The sequence below is a fragment of the Mus caroli genome, unplaced genomic scaffold (genome assembly GCF_978045245.1).
Source record: "Mus caroli unplaced genomic scaffold, Mus_caroli_1 scaffold_9, whole genome shotgun sequence".
Taxonomy (NCBI): Eukaryota; Metazoa; Chordata; class Mammalia; order Rodentia; family Muridae; genus Mus; species Mus caroli.
In genome coordinates, this window is record NW_028227264.1 from 6,680,767 (window position 1) to 6,690,891 (window position 10,125).

Consider the following 10,125-nt stretch of genomic DNA (forward strand, 5'->3'; position numbering starts at 1 on the left):
AGAGACACTCCAATGTTCCAGTCCTGACTGATGTAAAGGTTCTTCAAGCAACAGAATTGCTGCTTGAGGAGAGGCTACCGATCAGAGGTGGCCCAGAAATTCTGAATTTCACACTCCTGGACTATGTGCTGGTTGAAGGCTGGGGAGATCTCTGCATAGGCAGCCACCTTCTTAAATCACTTTCCAAAAATGTCACAGCAACACTTCTATTCTTATTCTAAGCATAATAAGTCAAATTAGTGAGAATGTCCTATTTTTTAAATTAGTACAATTTCCATTTCAATGGAAAACTCAGCAGCCGGTCATCCAGATATACGCCTGGGCTGAGTATCCATCTTTATGCCACAAATATTCTCATAAACAAGCAGAAGGAGGGATGGAGGAAGGTAAAGAGGGAGGGAGGGAGGGAGGGAGGGAGGGAGGGAGGGAGAGAGGGAGGGAGAGAGAGAGTCAGAGACAGACAGACAGACAGACAGACAGACAGAAATCTGAATTCAAGCCTGAGTTTACCTCTCCTGCATAGGTCAGACTCTCAGCTCAGCTCATGTTCCCTAAGACTCTTGAGTCATTCACAAGAGACTCGTAAGGAATGTCAGACAGTCAGATAGCTATCCACTATAAGGGTTAGGGTTAAGGTTAGGGTTAGGGTTAGGGTTAGGGTTAGGGTTAGGGTTAGGGTTAGGGTTAGGGTTAACTATAAGAGTTCTTATAATTCTGTATAGGAATTGTACCTTCTTGTTAAGCTTTTTTCTTATTAGTAAAATATATTCCAAGTCATCTGGGTAAACAGAATGGCCTTTTTAAAAAATAGACACTCCCTTTCCTGAAAAATCTACAATATTTGCCCCCATTAAGCCATCATAATTATGGTTCTCACTTCAAATAAACTGGAAAAGGAAACCATGCTTGCCCATGTTTCTAATTTAGCAAAGTCTTTATATACACCCTGTAAGAACGAGGGAAGTTCATATTTTCATCTTTTTTGAAATGTGCTGGCACTTAGCTAGATCTCTCACTGCAGTCTGGCAGCCTGACCACTCTATCTGAAGATAGAAATTGGTGTTGGATCCAAGTTTCTAATTCTGATCCCACGTAGACATACAGAGGCATGCACAAGCATAGAACGTTCCTGATGTACATATTATTGCTGGCATTTGGAAGGCACACCTTAAGAGCTGTGCCAGGTAAATGTTCGGCTCTCATTTGCAGAATGTTAACCACATGATAAGTGCTGGTATTTATACTATATTTCACCCCCAGAGTTCTAATCATACTAGCTAACATTTACCGAGGAGTTTCCATGTGCTGAGCTTTAGTCTAAGAATTTTTATATTTGCCATATCACGTGGCTTTTTCAGTGCCTACAGTTAGAATGGATCTGAGATTCTTACTCATGCAGTTGGACAGTGGAGTATAGGCCTGCTTTCTTGCCTTTCCAAGAACCACCAGCGCTGCCAGGGACAGATGAGGACACAGGGATTGAAGAGGCTGGATAGCTCACACATGGTCACACAGCCAGCAAATGCCCAAGCTGGTATTTGGACCCAAGTGTCTGGCTCAACTCCCAGTCCTTCCTGTCTCGTTGTGGCTGTGTTAGATTTATCAGCATCCGAGAAAAGCAATGGTGGGCAGACTGGAGAGAAACAAGTCAAGAAATATTCAAACTTTATGGAGTAACCATAGAAATGAGTATACAAGCTTTCATGACAGGAAGCAGTGCCCCCAGGCAAAATAGGTAAACTAAAATGCAGAGTTAAGTCAGGGAGTTCTACTATACCATCACACCTACACTTCAGTGAATCAAAGTACTTAAAGTATAAAAACTGAGTACCCAGTCCTCACTCAAGCTTCTCTACAGTATGTGATCTTAAGTCATTCAAATGTTACATGGATTCTCAGGCTGTTGGAGTACTAGGACTTCCATACGCTATCACCATGTGGCACCATGAAAGAAGAAAACAAATTCATTCAGGAAGTGGAAACGAGTCATTGTAAGTGGGCCCTGTGAGTCATAGTGTGTGTGTATAAAAACATTTGAAAGTAAATTAGATTCCTATCTGCATTCCCACCAAGAGTTGTTTATTATCATTTGACGACTGCTGAGAATAAACATGAAAGACAGAAAGCTGCTTTATATTTTAGACTTTGCCCCCTGGCCTTTGATAGTCTCACATTATTGCTAATTTCCTCTTAATTCCTTCTGTTGTGTAAACTTCACAAAAAAAAAAAAAAGAAAGAAAGAAAGAAAGAAAGAAGGAAGGAAGGAAGGAAGGAAGGAAGGAAGGAAGGAAGGAAGGAAGGAAGGGAAGAAAATCTTTCATTCTGAGCAGTCTTTGTGCAAAGTTGTAGTCTTAGGAGGTCCATGGCTCAGTTTGAAAAGTATAAAGCCGCTTAGCATCACAAATAACCAGAGAGCACAGAGTGCCAGTCAGATAAACAAGTTCTTACAGACCTGCTCTGTCACTACAAAGTTAGATGTGCAGTTGAGGAGAGAGGCTAAGTTAAAAGCCGGGAGATATAAGTAATTGCTCACTCGAGCAGAGGGCATAGTGTGTCAGAGTGCTAAAGCCCAGAGAAATTTATGTTCTATCAGGTTTTATGGTACTAGAACTCATGCTGAAGTTGGATTTTCAATGCCACTGTGCTAAAGGTGGCACTACATTGACAGATGAGTGGATCATAATGGATCTAGACCTACTAGTAGATTAATGTCTTTTGGGAGAAACTGTGTTAGGTCTCTTGAGACTGGATCAGGTCTGTGGGAGTGAATTGGATCCTACAGGTCTGAATTAATTGCATCTGAGAGCAGATCCTACCATTACCTCTTGGTCTTTCTTGGGAGACTCTCACCCAAATCCAAGGAGATGCTAGTGTTTGCTGATAGATTTGCAGAACTGTGAGCCAAGCAAGCCTGTTGTTTCTATGTTTATCAGCCTTGGCTATTCTGTTACAGTCATACAAAATGGACTAAGACTCAAATCTTGAAAAAAAAAACTGCAGGAGAAAAGGGTAAGTAGACTCTGTAGCCAGTTTAGCTCCAGAAAGCCCGTTCTTACTCATATACTAACATACTCATTAATATATGATAGCAGGTAATTGTATACTCCTTATTTTGTGAAATTTTCAATTTACTCTACTAGATATTTTATACATGCTATGTCATTAACAACCATTAGAGATTGTATTTTTGAAAAGCAGTGTCGATGACATAAGCCTTACTCTCCTAAAGTCTTTAATAAAGTGAGGAAGACAAGGGTTAAGCAAATGATCATAAAAATGAATAAATACACTAAGCGTCCCTAGTGGAACTGAACAGAAAATGCCATCAGCTTTTAGCTAGAAACTTTACAATTGACTTTGGGGGAAGGTAGGAATTTTTCAAAGCTCAAAGTAATAACCAACACAGGAGAGAGACAGAATCTGCGTTACTATAGTTATCTGCTAATAAATGTTTGGTAGAACCTTATCCTAAATTCTGTTCTTAAAAGTCAGGCAAGGAGCCAGAAAAAAAAAAATGGAAGGATGCTAATGTATGTCTTTAGTCTTACTTTTACCACACTAATAAGCATTTGCTGATTATTATTTTCAATGTTGTAGACTCCCTCATATAATCTATACATTTCTGTATAATCTATAAGTCATTCTAATAACCAATGCTTGAACCCCAAGATCATAACAGAATGTGAAAAAGATAATAATTTTGAAAAAAAAACAACTCTTGACAATTTGGACTTTAAAAACATCTCATGCTGTAGCTGGGGATGGTGATACATGTTTGTAATCGCAGAATCTGGGAAGGTGAGGCAGGAGGACTATGACTTTTCAGGCCAGGTTGATCCATAGAATGAGACAGTAATTAGAATACAATAAAATAAAAAGATAATGAAATGGAACTTGTGGTGATGTTTTAGTTCAAATGTGGAGTTTAGATAGAAAGATTTTAGCTACTGCATTTAGAAATTCTGTGTTAAACCCTGTAGCTCTCATTTGTATTAACAGCCACACCACCATTTTTCTTTGTATAAGGCACTGACATTTTCATTAAATATTTACCTACAGGTGAAGTTTCATAAGATTTGGTATTTTTAAATGTGCGCGCAATAGATTTTTTTCTCCACACCCATTTGAAATAAGTAAAATATTTCTGTCTCCATAGCTTTCCAAATACACACTCTTGACAAATTGGTTAGTTATGATATGAGACTAGGCAGTTTGCCCATAATTGAAGACATTTTGCCAACAAGCCACAGGCTGCCAGGGGAAGCTACTCTGTGCTCTGAATATGAGAAGATGATCCCTCTGTAAATATCCAGGCTCTCTGCCCTTTCAATAATTCCAGGCCACATGATTGGCAGATGCCTTAATTAATCATGGCACCATGTGATGGCCGCCCTTAAGGATAACAGCTAACTGAGAGCTGAGCTGAGCTCTCGCCTTACCATTTTTTTTTTATTAGGACCCATTTCTTTTTGTCACAACCACAGTTACTCAGAATGGAGACACAAAGAGGTTTTGATTTCCTTCACAACTCATTTCTCCTGCAGTCCATTTGATTAAATTGTTACTGGTTCCCTAGCTGCACTTAGCCTTCACAATATGAACAAATACATATGAATACATACGTTTGGAGCCTCATGTCCAGATAGCATTAGGACTTCTGAAAACCAAAGGTCTCTAGGAATTCAAATAATGTTATTCATGCACAGATAATTAAGAACCAAACTGAGAATGCTTGTACAATCGATAAAGAAAGAGCAGATTTTAAAAACGATGTTACAAAGTCTCTGGTCTAGCTAAGAAGAAAGTAAATTGCCACTCCTTGGGAACACTTTCTTGGGCCTTTGAGGAGTGATTTGATTTCTTATGCTACAGTTATAATTTATTAAGTGAATTCCTAGCGATGAGAGGCAACCAATGCAGCTGCTGGGCAGGAACACTTGGTTGCCTCTCATCGGGAGCTCCTGCACATCACATGACGTTCACCAGAGGCCCATCACTGCTCTTAAGACCAAATACCACCCTCTTTGGTAGGATTAATTAGTGACATTAGAGGCATATATTCTGACTTAACAGTCACTAGGAGGAAGAGCTTGTAGGCTACATCTGCTGTCTGTACCATTTCCTATCTCGGATTCCTCTGCTAATACAGTATCATTCAGGGTTATCTCCATAGTAACACATTTGAACCTGTCAAAGCTTAAAAACTATCCACTGGTCTCCATTCTTCGATCTTCCATCTAGGTACAGCCATGACTGTCATCTACCTCAACACACATCCATCAGAGTGGTTTACTCAAGTTCCTGGAACTTTGGGGATTGAGAGAAAGTGTAGTAAATGGGGCTGGGTACAAGTCTTAGATGCACTCCCTTCTTCCAAAGCCATCGTGTGTACTCTTAAAGCCACATGCTCTAAAGTATTAAGAACCATTGGTTGGTTACATCTGTTTTTAGCAGTGGTTGCTTTCGCTATATCACAGAGATTTCCCTTTCATAGTTTCCTTCCATCCAGTCATATTTGCTAATAATGCTTTTATGGCTGGTGTCATATCTGCCAAGAATGACACACAGGTACATCTTACAGACAGACCTACACCTATTATTTCTTTGAAATGTGCTAAAAAGAAACACAGGTTCTGTATTTAGTTTTTCTAAAAAGGCTCATCATGCCAACAAAATGTGGACACAATTTTAATGGGACAATGAAGCTGTAGTGATGAAAGGCTGCGTAGTATCAAGGGAGTGCTGGCTCAAGACAAGGCAAGGGAAAGACATGCAGGAGTGGGGGAGGGGAGGGGTGGACAACATCAGAAATGACACTGTCCAGGGCTCCAGGGCTAAGGATCTTGAGTATGTGCAGAGATGAGTTACAGACTGGATAGAAGCACAGGGAAGCAGTAAAGGAGTTCCCTTATCAATATAGTATCATGTAAAAGCAAAAGTGAGCTAAACAGTTGAAGGATGTGCATGAATCCAACACTGAAGAGTTGTTTGTTTGCTGGCTTGTGTCTTCCTAATTGTGGATGTACCTGATGCATGCCAGCCCTCCATAATAAAGGGGAAAATGATAAAGGACTGTGTGACACCAATTAGAGAAAAAAATTTCAAACATGTTACATTTAACTTCCCAATGTTTCCTCGCTGTGTATATCTACAATAAAACCAACACTCTCTAAAATAAGACTACTTTAAGTCTTTTTAAAACATAGCAATATAAATGACTACTTTAAAGAATATTTTAGAAGTGGAGGACTCAGTAGAACTATGCTATATATCAAAATCAAGTTCTCTTTTTCCTAAAAATGTGTGTGTGTGCGCGCGCGTGCATGCGCGCGCGCGCACCTGTATGCACATGCATGGAAGATGTCTGTGTGTAGGGACATGTTGTACTCATGTATGTGCTTACCTGTACACAGATGTATGGGGGATGCCTGTCTGTAGAGACATGTTGTACTTGTGTATGTGTGTACCTGTGTGCACATGTATGGGGGATGCCTGTCTGTAGGGACAGGAGGAGAATGCTGACCGTCTTCCCGATTTGCTTTCCACCTTAATCTTCAAAGGATAGTCTCTCATTGAATCTGGGGCTCACTAGTTTGTCTAGATTGACTCGCTATCACGCCCCAGGAATCCTCCTTCGCTGCCTCCCCAGAACAGAGATTAGAGGTACAGACTGCATTTTAGATGCTGGTCACCTGAAGCCAGGTTCTCATAATTGGAGCAGCCAGCACTTTGCCAAATAAGTCACCTCTCTATCCTCATCAATAAACCATTAAGGCAAATTGCCAAGCTTTTTTGCATGTGTATGCATTTTTTAAATTCTATTTTTAGCATGATTTCCAAGTATATCATTCCAAGCCAATGGAATCCTACCAATTTCTCCCACCCATCCCTTTGCTGCTGTAGAGGAGAAGGGCAAGCTGCTCTGACATGGCTCTCTGATGAGCAGGTTTTCATTTCAGCATAAAAGGTCCCTGCATAGAACTACCTGCAACTTGCAGGGCCCTTCATTCAGACAGGATGCTTCTCATTGAATATGCTGGCCTGGGCACACTGGAGTTAGCTAAGAGTACATATCATCTGTGTCCACTCTTTCTCATTAATGATAATGCTGTACTTTGGCTCTGAACAATTGGCTGCCACAATGACAACTGATTATAGCAAAAACAAAGAGGACTTTTTTCTGTGTGTGTGATGTGTCTTTAATAGGTTTTAAATAATAAAAATCACAATGTGGCAAGCTCAGAAGCACAACAATTATGTTGCCCTTGTTTAGAATAAAATCCAAGTTCCCATATTAATTCCATGCTGGGTGTTTAAATTTTAGCTCACTGAGACTTACTGATTAGATCCGATACATTGTGTCATAGTATTTCCTTCCCTATCTAGCTAACTATGGTTTAGGATTTAGCAACAATTCCCTTCAGAGTCTCATGTGGCATCTGGAGAAACAGCTGCTTGGCTTCATATTAGAGAAATATTCATGCAATGAAATGTGTATCCATAAAACTAGATATGGGTATTACACATCCTATTGTTGCTTAATGTAAGGGCATGTGACTTTAAGAATAATCATTAGCAATTCCAGTGTTTAGTTACATTTTCATTTTGCATAACAAGACTCCTTCAGACATTGCTACCACACACATCCTATCACACAGAGTTTGCCTGAGGCAAGTGTGTCTTTTCGAGCACCTGTGAAGGTCATCTATCAGCTGCACAGGATGGCAAGGCAAGCATCACACACAGCAAGCTCCACACAAGCAGATGTTGCTAGCTGCAGAAGGCTTGGCCGATGATCACAGTTCTGGACCAATCGCAAGCCTCACTCACTGCCATAGGCTAAGTACCTTAGACACCCAAAGGTCATGTTTTCACAAGGTTTGTCTGATATTAGAGCTGTGCACCTGTGATAGAAACTGAAAAAAAATCAAAACAATCGTTGTGCTGTCTTTCTGCCTCAGTTAAAGAAGGATGTTCAAAGTAAACTTCCTTTCTCTTGCAGAGCCTTCAACCTGCAGCCAAGAACTTTCAGAGCAAAACTAGAAAGGTTGTTGTTGGCGTCCACTAACCAGATGCTCAGATGACTTGAATGGGAAACCCCTTCACAAGGATGTTTATATTCATTCATATATAAAAGTCAGGTGCAGAGCTGCTTTGAATAAAGGCCAGCACACACAACACCTTTCTTAACTGCTATCTACTGAACAGCTGCCACCTTTCAACCTTAAACTGTACGACCACGCCTCCTCTGCCTAAACCTGGGACCTTCCTAGACATTCTGACATATGGATCCCGATGTCCTTTCTTCTCTCTCTCTCTCTTTCTTTCTTTCTTTCTTTCTTTCTTTCTTTCTTTCTTTCTTTCTTTCTTTCTCTCTTTCTTTCCTTCTTCTTTCTTTCTCTCTCTCTCTGTCTTTCTTTCTTTCTTTCTCTCTCTCCTTCCTTCCTTTTTTCTTCCTTTTTTCTTCCTTCCTTCCTTCCTTCCTTTCTTTCTTTCTTTCTTTCTTTCTTTCTTTCTTTCTTTCTTTCTTTCTTTCTTTCTTTCTTTCTTCCTTTCTTTGTGACTGGTCTCTTACTGATCTACTCACTCCTGCACCTTGGTCTATCAGCCCCTTCCTTGACACCATCTCTTCCATTCAACTCTAGCCAACCTTCTACAAAGTTCTACACACATCCATGAGCCCCTCTCTAGCTGTGGCCATCCCAAATCTTTGCCTTTCACAGTCAGTTATACTCTAAGGTGCGTTTTTTTTTTTTCTCATGCTCCCTGCATCCAGGAAAGGCTGTCACCTGTTGCCACTGAAACTGCCTTCCCCAGAGCCTCTAGTTTTCATAATATGTAATATGCACTTTATGGCCTTCCTGCTTCTTGACCTTCTGTGACCCATGACACTGCTGGCTGTCCTTTAATTTGGGCTTCGTTCTTCCTTTATTTTTCATGACTGCCACATCTTGGTTCTATCTCTGTCACAGAAGTATTATTGTTAGGGTCCATTATATCCATTCTTATTATTAAGTTAGTGTATGAATCTTTCTCTAGAAATACTGGTATCTAAGCCACATCTCTCCTGAAAAAAACTCAAACTCAACATGTTAAAAAAAATTGAGTTCATGACCCCAATGTTTTCACATGCACAATTTATGACCAAAGAGCACTGTCTTGGCACTCCTGTGCCAGGTCATGTATCTGTTTTTTTCTCTCCGTATCTAAATAATCACTGTCAAACAGGAGCTTGTGAGGAAGAAGTGTGATGCTTGTCAAGTCTGTTCATCTAAATCCAGATTCACACTGGAGGTGCACATGTGTATGTGTGCATGTGTGTGTGTGTGTGTTGTGTTGTGTATGTGTGTATGGTATGTATATGTGTGTGGTGTGTATGTATGTGTGTGTGCATAGTGGGGATCCATATTCACACACTAACTTAATAATAGGAATGGATATAATAGACCCTAACAATAATACAAGAAAGTCAAAGGAGGTCTCAGTAAATGTAGCCAGCCACTAGCCTGTATGACCATAGCATTCAGAGACAGTTTAAGTCAGTTTACCATTGATGCTAGCATCAGCTCATGCATGCCTAATCTATACTGTGTTCCTCCCCAGTACTGACGATAGACACAATGAGAAGAGTTGTAGCCCAGGAATATTTAAGGAGGTCGTTTGTTAATGATTTACTCATTGGTGCAGTAGAATCTCCCTATCATAACCTGATGACCACGAACTTGCATTCTAAGATCTTTTCATGAGAAGAGAAAGAAATAGCCAGCACCAAACTGCAACACCCATAAGATGGCAGATGCAAGATATCATTTATCTTAATGTGTATGGTGACAAATTACTTATGACTTAAAAATATGCTGGTTCCATGAATGTCAACCATTGTAAACTCAAATGTAGCGTGTTGATCTGGTATTGCTCTATATTCAAATGCTAAATTCTGTACCCCAAGATCTGACTACTCCAAGATGAGAAGATCCTCGTGTGTACCAGATTTTGATGTGTAAACTTGCTTCTCAAGTTATCTGTGATTGGTAGATAAAGATGCCTATAGCCTGGGCTGGGTAGAAGAGAAGGGGTGGAGTGAAGTGTCTGGGCTTGGGGTCTCAGAAAGGGAGCACAAGGACA